We start from the raw sequence: 15,036 nt of genomic DNA, 5'->3' as shown, positions 1-15,036 counted from the left end.
GCCCCTCATACTAAGTGCCAGACGTCATGCTGGAATATGGAAGATACCATCATTTTCAAGTAGAAACAATGAATTTTTGTACATGTGAAATACTTGGAAGAAATAGGTAGGTGATTTACCACACCCCGGTGTCCAGGGAAGGGAATGTAGAGGAGTTACTTATTAAAAGATTATCTCCGTTGGAAACCAGTACCTTGGAACATGTCTTACTAGAAACTAAGCATGATTTAAAGATAATTATTAAACCTAATAAATACTCCTGATAGAAAATACGACCGACACTGGAACACTTTTAAGGTGCATGCCAGACTACAGGCATGCACCTAAATGACATACGTGTTGAAACTACATGCCGTTGTATATGAGAAATTTATGATTTTCTCTGCTCCTTTCCGGGGTGTCCAACCTTTTGGCATCTCTGGGCCACACGGAAAGAAAAAGTTGTCTTGGGCCACATATTAAATACACAAACACTAACAAAAACTGATGAGAAAAAAAAGGTTTTAAATACATGTATGATTTTGTGTTGGGCCACATTTATAGCCATTCTGGGCCACGCGTGGCCTCTCGGCCGTGAATAGGACACCCCAGTTTTCTAAGAACTTTATGTAGTAAATTTGTGTACCTCAGAAAGAGAGGTACTTCTTGGAGTGTGGGCACAAAGCATGAGCCACCCGGGGAATCCATGGTTGTGAAATCGATGGCTTGCCGCCCAGGTGTCTCTTTGATACAAACTACAAATGCCTGAAGCAGATCTCAGGTAGAGGCAGAAAGATGAAACAGCACCTTTTTTCTTTCAGTCCAGCACACTTATTTGTTTTAAGGTGGTAAAATCTGTATTCATCACTGAGAATTCCGATTTCAATACCACTGCCTTATAATTGCTGAAAATACCACTCATAGTCAGACATTATAATGGTATCAGATTTCCCTTTTGGAGTTATCAATTTTAATTTGTTTCTTATTTTCAAGTAGTGTAGTAGAAATTTTAGTGGCAGCACCAGGATTTTCTAGGAAAATAATGTTTTAGACTAGACATAATTTTAAACAATTAAAAAGGCTATGTATTATGTTAATGGTGGAATTAGTAATGTAGTCAATATAGAGTCAGGCATAGATTATAAAATGCAACCAGAGTAATACTAATTTAAAATGATAACAGTAAAAGACCTTTGAATATCTGGGAAATATATTTGAGATGCATTTCCACACTTTCTTCAATGGAAAAAGAAGATGAGTATTCTCTAATAAGCTCACTGGCTCACACTGTGTTATAGGGTAAGAAAAAAATGCTCTGTAAAAAATTAAAGAGTATTGCTGTATTGCTGTAGCTATGGTACATTTATACAACGAAATACTACTTGGCTATAAAAAAGGAGGAAATCTGCCCTGGTTGGTGTAGCTCAGTGGATTGAGCATGGGCCTGCGAACCACATGATCGCGGTTCGAATCCCAGTCAGGGCACATGCCTGGGTTGCAGGCCAGTTCCCGGCAGGGGCCAGTTCCCAGCAAGGGATGCATAAGAAGCAACCATACATTGATGTTTCTCTTCCTCTCTCCTTCCCTTCCCCTCTAAAGATAAAATAAATAAATATTTAAAAAAAATAAAAAAGGAGGAAATCTTATTCTTTATGGTAGCATGGATGTACTTGAAGAACATTATGCTAAGTGAAATAAGCCAGTCAGAGAAAGACAAGTACCATCTAATGTACTTGTGTGGTTAATGCTAGAGAGGAGGTGGGTGGGGTGAGCTGGAGGAGGGCATGGTAACATAAATGGGAATAGATGGAGATTTGACTTGGGTTGGTGAACACACAAAACAGTGTACAGATGATGTGTTGTAGAATTGCGCACTTGAAATCTGTATAATTTTGTTAACCTGTGTCACTCCAATAGATTCAATAAAAATAGAAAAAAGAAAATTGCTGTGGTCTGAATGTGTTTCCTTAAATTCATATGTCGAAATCCTAATCTCCAAAGATGATGGTATTAGGAGGTGAAACCTTCGAAAGGTGATTAGCTCATGACTGCACAGCACTGATGATTGGAACTAGTACCCTTACAGAAGAGACCCCAGCAAGCTAGCTTGTCCCTTCTGCCATCTTATGATAGGAAGAGATGTCTGAAGCCTAGAGGAGGTCCTTCACCTGGCCATACGGATACTTTGATCTTGGACTCCCACCCTCAAAAACTGTGAGAAATGCGATCTAGCATTTATAAGCCAGCAGGTCTATGGTAGTTTTTCCATAACAGCCCAAATGGCTAAGACAAGTGTTATTTGATTATGAATTAATTCATCCATTCATCAATTCACTTATGCACCTTGTGTCAAACATTTGCTTCTTAGTGATCTTTTTTTTTTGCAAAATTAAGTCAAACTTAGTGACATGGCAGTATTTTAATTGAAAATGCGCCATCTAAAAATTAGAGACTGAAGGGGGCTAATCCCATTCCTTGGTCTTAATGATAATATGTGGGCACATTTCTAATGATTAAATTAGTGTTACTACATAGTGATAGTTATAGATATGAGTTGGATGTAATATATTCCAAAATTTTGCATTAATTTGTAATATATTCCTCTTCTCCTTGATGGTGCTTTGCTGAGTTAAGCTTAGATTTAGTGTGTGCAAATGATGTCATAGATCACAGACCTCTACTATTGTCAAATATCTATTAGGCAGAGGGTATTTAATTGGAAGGAGAGCTATTCACTGGAATTAATACATATTTAATGCCTATTTTATTTAATACTTCTCTGGTTGATAATGAATTTTTTGTTCTTGTTTCTAGAATGATGGTTTTCATTTTCACATAAGACTTCTAGTTCGCATAAGCTTTCTTATTCACATATTTTGAGTCTATAAATAAAATGTTTTAGAAAGTTTACTCCATGTTTAAAAATATTTAAAAATTTCATCCCTGGCTGGTGTAGCTCAATGGATTGAGCGCGGGCCTGCAAACCACACGATCGCGGTTCGATTCCCAGTCAGGGCACATGCCTGGGTTGCAGGCCAGTCCCCAGCGGGGGGCTCAGGAGAGGCAACCATACATTGATGTTTCTCTCCTTCTCTCCTTCCCTTCCTCTCTAGAGATAAATAAATAAAATATTTAAAAAATATTTAAAAATTTCCCCAGGTAAACAGAAGCAGTGTTCTTGGAAAGCACTACCAAGTGACTGAAATTTTATAAACATTGCCAATGTGGGGAAACATTCCAATCCGATCTGCACCTGTCAAATAGTTTGAGAGATTGGAAGGCATATCACACCTTACTAGATGGTTAGGATATCTCTCTAGGCAAATAATACACTGCAATATTCCAAATGTCTAACTTCCCCTTGATGCCATTTTTCATAGTTTCTCACTTTGCAACTGAAACAAGTAGTTGGTTTTTCAGAGGTCTAATTTTGTCAGCCATATAGTCTTTTGTAGGTAATCAAATTACTCTCAGATACGGCACCTATAGGAACTTATGGTATCCTTCATAGTTAGTGCATAGAATTACATTAAAAGATGAATCGAGTAATTCTGAAGGGTGTCTTAGAAAGGAAATATCTTCATGACCCACAGGTACACATGTATACACCAAATATATTGTATGAGTATACTAAAAATAAGTATAGAATTTATGGGTATTTTCTTTAAATTTGAAAAGGTGTCTTGAGTGTTGAGTTAGAATGTTGGCCTCCTTAAAACAGGTTTTACATTTATTCAAATTACTTCAAAAATATACCATTTATTATTGTCACAAGTAGTGTAAAGAGAACTGTTTTGTTTTTCTTTAAACCATTTGCTATTGATAGATGTTTCTCAGTTTGATAATTAATAAGATAAGGCTGATCATTTAACTTTGTTTTGACTACTAATTGTAATTACTAATAAATATTTTCATGCGTGTTTTGGCTAGGCAGGTAACAGCATTGTAGGAATATTCTTAAGAACCAATGGCATTTCATCCATTCACTCACCGAACAAAAGTTTATTAAATGCCCAGTGTGAGCATGGCAGTGCTGTCCTTGCTGGATATACAGCATTCAAGCACCAATTGAGAAATGCTTGCACTCAGGGAGCGTTTTTTTTTTCTTATGGAAGAGACAAGTAATAAGTGAGATAACACGAATAAGTGAGAATATGTGCTATACAATAAAAAGTGCTAAGAAGTGACAGAGTGTGGGTTGTGGTGGTGACAGTATAATTGGACTTTGTAATACAGGAATCAGGAAAGACCACCTAGACAAAGTGATTTATGAGTTAATGACTGATGTAGAGGAGGGAACTGGCCATTCAGATACATGGTGTTCCAGGCTGTGAGAAGAGCAAAAGAAAAGGCCCTGATTCATACACTTGCTTCGTGAATTTAATCAGCAGGGTAGGAGTTCAGAGTGGAGAGTGAAGTAGAGAAATTAAGAGTGATAGGAGTTGGTGGGACACCAAGGAGTCCATGGCAGATAAATAATCCCCACTGGAATCAGAAAGGGGTGTATTTTCTGTATAAAGTATATATAGATGACCTTTCTATTATAAGATGATTATATGATTTAAACAATTTGATTTAAAAAATTTTAATAGGTTTACTGAGGTAATATTGGTTAATAAATTGTATTGGTTTCAAGTGTACATGCAATTCTATAACATATCATCTGTATATTGCACTGTGTGCTCACCACCCAAAGTCAAGTGTTTAAATATCAACATCACCTATATCTAAAACACTATTTTCTGAATTTATAAGTGAATAATTAGGAACCTAATAAGTAGTATAAATATGAATATAATGTTTAGCATCTTTCCTGTAATTAGATATTTCATTTTCTCTATTTTATGTTCTTTACTAGTTGCCTTTATGTATTAAATGATTTATTGTGTGCATTTAAGTTATAGTGTTTTTAATTCTTAGCCTGAGGATAATGCTATAATATTTGATGATGTAAAAGTACCTGGTAAATATCCATATCTGTAGAATCATGACTCAGTCAAAAGGCACACATTTAAAAATGTTTTGTTTTGAAGATTAAAATGTACTAGAATGAAAGACTGAAAAATTGAGGATATTTATGGTTCATCCTTTGAGATATTGAGAAATGCTATACTCTACAGAAATGAATATTCTATTTATCAGTTTAAGAGCTGGATAGAGGTCTGTGTGTGATATTTCCTGATAACAGCAATATTGTTTTCTAGAAATTTTTTTAAAGATTTTATTTATTTATCTTTAGAGGGGAAGGGAAGGAGAGATATATCAATGTATGGTTGCTTCTCGTGAGTCCCCTGCTGGGAACTGGCCTGCAACCCAGGCATGTGCCCTGAGTGGGAATTGAACCACGATTGTGTGGTTTGCAGGCCCGCACTCAATCCATTGAGCTACACCAGCCAGGCCTAGAATTTTGAAAATAAATTAAATGTAGAAAAAACATGTTTTGCTTTCATTTAATTTTATAGAGACATGGCCTACTTTTTAAAGGAACTCATCAGCAAAATGTAACTAATAAAGTAGTAACTTGATTAAATCATAAACAATAAACAAGAGGTAGCAGTGTCATGACCCTGAATCAGCAATGCAAATGCTAATGAAAGGGACTAAGTGGTAAAGAAACCATGCTGTCATTCAGACTCCCTAACTTTGAAAAACGACCGACACCTACAACTCTGACCTTCAGTGATACCTTGGCCTCTGTCTGTGCACCATTGTTCCCACCTCTAAAAAGGGGACAGTGATATCTGTTGTGAAAAGTAAACAAGTAAATAATGTAGGATGCTTAGAGGAGTGGCCAGCACATAGTTACTAGTCAGTGAATAGTCACTATTTTTATCTCCTATATTCTGCACTTTTACAAATAGAACTCCACACAATTATTTGTTGAAGGGTTCACATACCATGTGTGGCCTAGTTAGTATGTGCAATGCAATCTATTTGGATCTCAGAATCCATGCTTTCTTTGAACTCCATTTTAAGGCCAGTATCACAGGTACTGACCAACCTGAAAGGCAAGATAACGCGTAAGAAGAAAAAAGTCAAACACCTGGAAAGCCCATAAAACCGGGTAATCCCTTTAATGAGTGTGGATATATATTGTGTTTGAAAAAAATCTTGCTCAGTGAATTTAGTGCTGCTGCAGCTAAGAAAAATGCACTTTGTAAGAGACTCATGTTGAGCTTATTTGTGGAATTATACTTAAAATATGCCTGTTGAATTGTGGCAGCATCTTGCTGTGAGAGCATGGCACAAGAGAACGAAATACCGTTTTCTAAGAATATCTTTGGAGGTAACATAATGACATGGGAGATTTAAACATCTTTGCTCTAAACCACAAATACACATAAAAGCTGTTCCATCATTTAACCAAAAAAAAAAAAGAAAGAAAGCCTGTGTGTGAGAGTGTGTGTTTGGATGATCCGTCGGTTCTGACCAACAGGTTTAAATTCACTGCCTGTTAGGGAGCATTGAAAGCAGCTACATGTGGGTAAATTAAATGCTCTGACCTGTTCTTATACTTTCCTGGTCAATTTCCCAACAGAGCAGTCTGCTTCGAATCTTATCTACTTTTCCTATTTTAACATTACCATATAGCTTGAGAAAAAGCTACTCTTAGATTGGAAGTTCTGCTCTGTGTTTTAGGAGAATAATTGTTAATCTTGTGGCTTTTTTGTTCCAATCTTGTTCTGTTTATTGAACGTCAAATAGGGATCAAAGTTTTTAAAATATTATCCTAATCAAAATGCTTATTAAACAGTATTTTTAGACTTTTGCAATTAAAATTAATCAATTTTATTTCCTTTTGTAGTTGTAGAAACTGCCTAAAATTTACAATAAAAATGAATACTTATAATGAACAAATCTGGATCCTCCAACATTTTAAATTAAACATTTAAATGAAACAGTTAAAATTTAATACAATATATGATTTTCTTTTTAATATTTGATATAAGTACATGCATGAAATACTGCATATAAAGTTACTACATATCCATGCAAACATATATATAATGTGCTATTTACATTATTTCATTTAATGCTATGTCCACTAAACTATGCCATTTCAATGTCATAAGTTACTAAACATTTCAAATCTGATTTATTTCATCATTTTTAAACTATAATGTCATTGTAAGAGCATTTTCATTTATCTTATATTTTGCTTTTAAAATAATGCTTTAGTGAGTATTTTGCCATCACAATAGGAGAAATCTCTATATCATTAGTGATTTATTTGCATGTATTTAATTATTTCTGTGATGGAGCAGTTTTTTAATATATTATTGGCTATTTCTATTACTTATATTTTCTTTCTTTTTAATCCTTAAAAATATTTTATTTATTTATTTATTTTAGACGGACAGGTAGGGAAAGAGAAAGAGAGAGAGAGAAACATCAATGTGTGGTTGCCTCTCGTGCACCCCTCACTGGGGAACCCAGCGGGAAACCCAGGCATGTGCCCTGACTGGGAATCAAACCCACGACCCTTTGCTTTGCAGGCCTGTGCTCAATCCACTGAGCTATACCAGCTGGGGCAATTTTCTTTCTTTTTAAAAAAGATTTTACTTATTTATTTTTGTAGAAAGGGAGGAAGAAAATGAGGGAGAGAAACTTTAACGTGTGGTTGCCTTTCACCTGCCCACGACTGGGGACTTGGTCTGCAGCCCACGAGTGTGCCCTGACAAGGAATTGAATCAGCAGCCCTTTGGTTCACAGGCCAGCACACAATCCACTGAGCCACACCAGCCAGGGCTATGTATATTTTTTATTCATTTGCAATACATTTGTGCTGCCTGGAACATTCGTTTTCTTGTGTTTTATTTTTTGTTGAAGCTGCTTATATACTTAGGTCACCAAACCTCATGTTGAGGCCAAAATAGGGCTGCACGTCATAAATTGTTAACTCTTTGTCTCTGCATGCACTACAAATATTCTGTCCTAGTTTGTTATTATACGCTTGCCTTCAATTTTGTTTGCTATATCAAGTGACGTGAAGTTTATTTTTATTTATATTCTCATGGCCAACAGAATACATATTTTAAAGATTTCTTCCTTTGATTGTATTCATATGGCAATGTGTATCCTAAATCAATGCCAATGAACTAATGCCTTTCTTATGTGATAGACTCTGGTGGTGTCATTTTTATATAGCTCTTACATTTTTTTTAGATTTTATTTATTTATCTTTAGAGGGGAAGGAGAGAGGGAGAGAAATATCAATGTATGGTTGCCTCTCGTGAGTCCCCTGCTGGGAACTGGCCTGCAACCCAGGCATGTGCCCTGACTGGGAATCAAACCGAGGTTGTTTGGTTCGCAGGCCCGTGCTCAATCCACTGACCTACACCAACCAGGGCTAGCTCTTACATTTTAATTAATTCATCTTATATCTTCATTGGCTTAGTCATAATTACAGTAGACTGTTTTTTTTAAATGTTACTTTCATAATATCACAAAGAGAGAATAGTGGTAGGTAACTAGTTGGAAAAGCTTTCTTGGAGGTGATTAACTACAGGTTAACTAGATAATTAAACAAACAATGTGTTTAAAGTGCTTTATAAACTTCAGTGTACTCTTTAAATGTTAGTTTTCATTATTATTGATGCTAGTGAATAATCTTTCTTTATTTCTTGTATTTCTGGTAATGAATGCCTGCATCACTGATATTTCCTTCTATGTAATTAGATAAATAGATCCATATTAAAGAGTAATGAAAAGAAATATCAGGCACTTGTGGTAGAGTTTATATTACTTATTCTATTGGAATATATACTTGTACATATAGCCCAGGTTAATGGTTTTGTTTAATTTAATGTCTGTTCTTTTGTTTTTCTATGTGTATTTGTTTTAAAGGAATTAGACAGTGAAATATGTGGGTTATTTTGCATTCAGAATGTTTATCTGTTGCTAACTTACCCTGCATTTATTTATCACCTTTATTATTAATAGGCAAAGTGCAAGTCTTTGTGGGTATATGTTGAATTTAATTAAAAATTAAAAAGACATTAGTCTTGGCTGGTGTAGCTCAGTGGATTGAGCACGGGCCTGTGAAGCAAAGTCACCAGTTCAATTCCCAGTCAGGGCACATGCCTGGGTTACAGACCAGGTCCCCAGGAGGGGACACATGAGAAGCAACCACACATTAATTTTTCTCTCCCTCATTTTCTTCCTCCCTTTCTATAAAAATAAATAAATATATTTTTTAAATTAAAAATACATTAAATTATTAACAATAAAATTTTACCTTAAAATTTTTAGTTTTAAAATATATGAAGGGGGACTTAAGAAAAACTGGAATTATTTTCTGAAGAGCAGGGTCCTTGTGATACAGGACCCCGGTTAGGCGGATGTTCTAGGAATCCATCTGTATCAGTGTGTGAGCTGGTGTTAATTTTGAAGCTGAATTCTGATTCAGTGAATTTTTTTGACGAATCTTGCAACACAATTGCCCATTTCATAATGGATGATTTACAAGCACACCTGTCCACTCCGTGCTGAGTGTTCAGCAGTTTTTGACCAAAAATGTCATAGCCCCTGTGCCCCACACTCCCAATTCATCCCATCTCACTCCAAGTCACTTCCCCAAATGAAAAAAAGTCCTCAAATGGAAACATTTTGCCAATGTGAAAGAGGTGAAACAAACAAAAAAAAATGGCAGAAGCAATAAAAGTCAGCAAAATCAAGGAGTTCAAACTGTTCTGAGCAGTGGGAAAATGTCTCGATAGGTGTATTGTGTCAAATGGAAAATATTGTGAAAGTGACAAAAGCTTAAACATGGAAGAATAAATACACAATTTTTTAATAAATAAATTCCAGGTTTTTTGCGTCTCCTCTTACATCCTTCAGGAACTTTTACATATTTAATCTTAAAATGAACAATTTCAAGCTTCTTGATATTATCAGTTAAAATGAGCCTTTTGCAACTCTATTAACATCTAAAATGTAATGTTTAGACAAAAACTCACTTGGTATTACTATGATCCTGAAATAATAAAGAAGATGTATATGTGTGTGTGTGTGTGTGTGTGTGTGTGTGTGGTCAGTCCAGCCATGTAATATGAAAAATAGAGATATTTATTGCATAAAATGCAAGATACAAGAAACATTGTACATAGGACAATGACACCTCAGTCCCCTTCAAGGTAGTTACCTTGGGACCTCCCACTGCTCTCCCAGCATCTCTCCCACTGTTCAAAACACTCTGCAAAATCCTTTGTTGCAATCACCATCAGCTGCCCTGTCGTATTTTCCTGAATTTCACTGACGGTCTGAAATTTCATCCTCTTTGAAGGTGATTTCAGTTTTGAGGAAACCCGGAAGTTGCAGGGCACTAAATCTGGGATGTAAGGACCACTTAGTTACCTGGGTGATTTGACGTTTTGCCAAAAACTGCATGAGATGTACTGCATGAGTGGGTGTGTTGTTATGATGAAGCTGCCAATCACCAGTTGTCCACTGTATGACCTTCTGGATCGTTGAAATAATTTCTGAAGAGGAATGTTCAAGCTACACACAAAATTTGATGCAGGTTCATCACTCTACTCAGTCATTTTGAATGCAACAGCTACACAGTACACATGCTCACTCAATGACTCAATGACTATATGTTATATAGTAGATGCCATCATATATATATGTGTGTATATATGTGATGTGTGTGTGTGTGTGTATACACACACATCACATATATCTGGAAAAGTCCTGTCTGGAAAAGTCCAGCCATTGTTAATATAACAAGAATGGTTTACACAACATCGATGTAACCTAGTAGCCAAAGAGAGTGGATTGAAATGTGCATACGTGAACAATACAAGTGTCACTATAATATATATGTTTTTCATCCTCACCCAAGGACATGCTTTTATTGATTTTAGAAGGAGAGGAAGGGATAGAGAGTAGAGAGAGGGGGAGAAACATCAACTGGCTTCCTTTGGAATCCACAACCTACCTATACATGTGCCCTGACTGGGAATCAGACCCACAACCTTCTGGTGTATGGTATGATGCCCCAACCAACTGAGCCGCCTTACCAGGGCAAGGAGTAGTGTATTTTTTACACTGCTTACTTTAACTTCCTAGAAAATGAGACTTATATATGGCTATCTGCCCTGTATTACAGCACACAAACTAGGATATTAAACTTCTTGACAAAGTTGCAAAATTACTGTTTTGTTCTTTGTATTTATTTTTCTCTTTCCCGGGGTTTACTCTCTCGAAGGAATTTAAGAGTCTAGTTAACATCTAAGGTTTCTGTACCTGGCAAAAGCCATCCTTCTTAGAAAATAACTAAAGCCTAATTAATAAAAAAATCATTACAAAGTGAACTCTTCACATTTAAGGTTTACTTGCGTGCTGTCTTTTCATTTATCATTGGTGAAGCAATTATTCCCCCTACAGCACTCTGTGAAATCTGGAGCAATTGCACCCTGAACAGGGTGTTGCAAATGTTTTTACATGGACCATGTAGGCAGATATGATAAATGGTGTGCAGAAAAGTTTCTTTTCCTTACTCAGCAACAGCAGATAATTTGGATTTGCTAAACTTGGTATTATTATATAATGGTGTATTATATAAAGTGATATTAATTAAAGCTACACATATTACAATGTCTGCTTCTTGCTTTTTCTAGCCATTATGCCGATCCCTAAGACCTCAGTCTCTGGTAAATAGGAAGTGTTCAATACATAATTTTTAAATAAAATAGTTAGATTAACTTTTTGAAACTTTAGAAAAATATTTTTGCCTCTCATAGGCCCCACCTTCAAATACCATCACATTAAGGGTTAGGGCTTCAAGATATATATTTTGGAGAAACACAAATATTTCATTCATAACAAACATTTTAGTTCATAGGGAATATCCCAAGTTGAATTATTATTTTTTAAGTCATTATAGAAAGCTTTAGATGGCAGGAGATGCTTATATATATTATTTTATACACCAGGCCTTGCAATGTTCAGAAACTTGATAAAGGAGTGAAATTTGAATAGAAAAATATGTATACCCAGAAGTAGGACTGTTTTCAGTGAAACAAATTAGGGACTACTTTGCCATAAGTTACTTCTTAAATCCTGTTTGCCAAAGATAATGAGAAATATATTCGTAGTTAAACAAACTAAGTGTTATTAATATGCTTCAGCAAGGGAGAAATAACACCAGGGGAACTGTGTGGTGTTTAAAGGTGGGGAGGGCACCCAGGAATAGTACTCGTGTGATTGGGCGGAGGAAGGCTGGGGTTAATCACATGAGTCTTTTTGTCATTATTCTTAGATGAACTTATCTGTGTCTTGTACCTTAGCAAGCATATTTACTGAGTAGAGTTTATTCCCATATACATAAATATTGCTTTGAGACTGTGTCTTTCTCCATGCAGTATACACTGCTGTGTTACTAATTTATTGTTAATTTTAAATGTTCAGATAAGCCTAACAGTTTTAAGTCTCAGATAAAATGAATGCACCCAGGACTCGTGAATCACGCATTCTAAACGGGAGAAAAAGAGACCAGTGACAGAACAGCCTTCTAGATTTATTCAGAAGGTATATGTATTGAAACTTTTCTGACAAGGGGAACATTTTAATCCCTTTAATAAAAGAATCTTGTCAGTGACAAATGGGGAAACATGTTGTTAAAATTAAGACCTTCAGAGCTGCAAGGAGAAATCACTTTATTCCATACGTTTCATTAAATTTATAAGAAATTTTATTACACAAGGAAGTTAATAACTGGGTACTAAATTGTACTTCTTGATTAAAAAGAAAATGGAACCATTGCACTCGAAAGTTTACAGATCAGGATAAATAAGAAATGCATGTAATTTTAACCCTCTCATTAAGTTCCTGTTTCTCAGAATTTGTTTAGTGGTATGTAATATTTTTTTATCTCAGCTAACATGCTGCCAACTGCCTATCCATATGTTGGCGATTTGGATTAAGGATCGACTGGTGCCGTGTTGCAATAGGCAGCTAGTTAGACACTAACCACAGCGAAGGGAGCCAGACATCTGTTGAAGCCGTATTAACTAGGAAAGGACAGCTTCACAATCACCCTGGATGTGGGCATCTGAGTAGGCAGGAAAGACACTTTCCAGTAACTTCAGGGAGAAACTGGCTCCCTTCTGCCAGATTAATGGGGAATGGAAGAAAATGGAAAGGGAAATTTATTCTACTGAGACCATGTAGAGTAGAAGCCAAACAGTGAAGCAGAACTGTGACGCAGGCACAGTAGTAGCTGAGAGGGCAACGGCAAAGAGGGAGGGGGAGACTAGCCCAGGGAAATCTGGGAGACAGATCAGATAGCTTAAGGACACAAATCCCCCAAAGACCCAGAATGATAAAGCATCATGAGAGATATATTATAGAAGAATGAAAGCTGACAGACTTCCTGTGAAAATTTATGCAAACAACAAATATCTCTAACATGTTCAAAGAAAGTTAAAAATCTGTCAGTGTAGGATTCTGTACCTAGAGAAAATGCCTTTCAAAAACTAAGGTAAAATAAAAACTCTTAAGGCACACAAAATGAATTCTGAGAAGAGTTGCACTTGATGTTAATGGGAATTTTCACGTAGAAGAAGAGGGAAAACAATTGGGAATTTGGATCATATTTCCTCACTCCTCTCTCAATTTTGATAAAAGAATAGGCAAGAAGTCCATAAAAACTGTAAAATACTTGAATAACACTATGAAAACAGCTGAACTACTTTACATTTATAGAACTCTCCACTCAAAAGCAATATAATACATATTATTTTTAAAAATATTTTGTTTATTTATTTTTGGGGGGGGGAGGGAGGGAGAGAAACATTGATTGGTTGCCTCCCATATGGGCCCCCAACAGGAGATCAATATACCCCCACAGGGGAGGGTAATAGAATGTATAGTGGAATGCTAAACCAAGCCAGCACTGGGCCCTTCTGAACGAAAGGCTCTATGTGACCTTGCAGGTGGCACTCGTGACACGTGCCCTGGCTGTACAGTGTATCATGGTGTGAACGCACCACAATTTAAAAACTCTGTTCTATTGTGATGAGCATTTGTGATGGTTTCAGTTTTTGACTATTATGAATAAGGCTTCCAGAGATATTTTAATTCTTTTAGAAATTATTTCTATGTACACTTATAGTGGGTATACACAGTGGTGCCTCTATACTTGTCATTAATTTGTTTCAGAACTTGTGATGAGTGCCGAAACCAAAAGTACCAAAGAATGACGCGTTTTCTCCTATGGGACTGCACTGTGGCACTTAGAAATTCTAGGAAATGCGACGAGTCCCAAGCAAGTGCTGAGTGCGGAAACATTTTTTTTCCCTCATCAAAATGCAATGAGTACAGGGTTTGACGGGCTCTGAAGCTGACAAGCACCAAGGTAAGACTGTATAGTAGGAAATGGATTGTTAGCTAATGAAGTACGCATGTCCCCAGCTTTAGTACTTAATGTCAAACAGTTACTGAAACCCCTGCAGGGTTATAGTCTCACCAGCAGTCTATAACGGTTCTAGTTATTCTAAATTCTCACCAATAGTTGCCATTTTCTCATTTTGTTCATCATAGTGGAGAATGTTGGGGGCGTGTATGGTTCCCTTTATAGTAATTTGTTTCTAAAAATGGCTACTGAGACTCTCCCCGCCTTGGATACATACTGCTTTCCAGTGTGACTCTGGAGATAGTGCGGAAAATGTAATATATCAATGTTACTGATAATGCCAAGGATACATTCTCTTAGTTCTTATCATTTTAATGTGTGTTCTTTGAATCTTCAGGTTGATGATTTATTACTTTATATGAAGTACTATTTCAATAAGCTTGAATTAAGATTGCATTTTCCTCTCATTACAGCCCATTAAGCAAAAAAAAAAAAAAAAAAAGATGTCGCTGGGCTTTATATTTTCATTCAAACAGATATTATTATTTTTCCTTTTCTTTAATGTCTATCCACATAGTTGCATTAAATTTTCTTCTTACATGGTAGCTGGGTTGGAGTTAACTTCCCAGACTACTTCTTTCTAGAACACTTTCATTTCTCTAGGAGATGCCTATATTATAAATCACTCTAATATATTG

The sequence above is a fragment of the Sturnira hondurensis genome, unplaced genomic scaffold (genome assembly GCF_014824575.4).
Source record: "Sturnira hondurensis isolate 20B ecotype Veracruz unplaced genomic scaffold, ASM1482457v3 Scaffold0022566, whole genome shotgun sequence".
Classification (NCBI taxonomy): domain Eukaryota; kingdom Metazoa; phylum Chordata; class Mammalia; order Chiroptera; family Phyllostomidae; genus Sturnira; species Sturnira hondurensis.
This window is presented reverse-complemented; position numbering follows the sequence as displayed.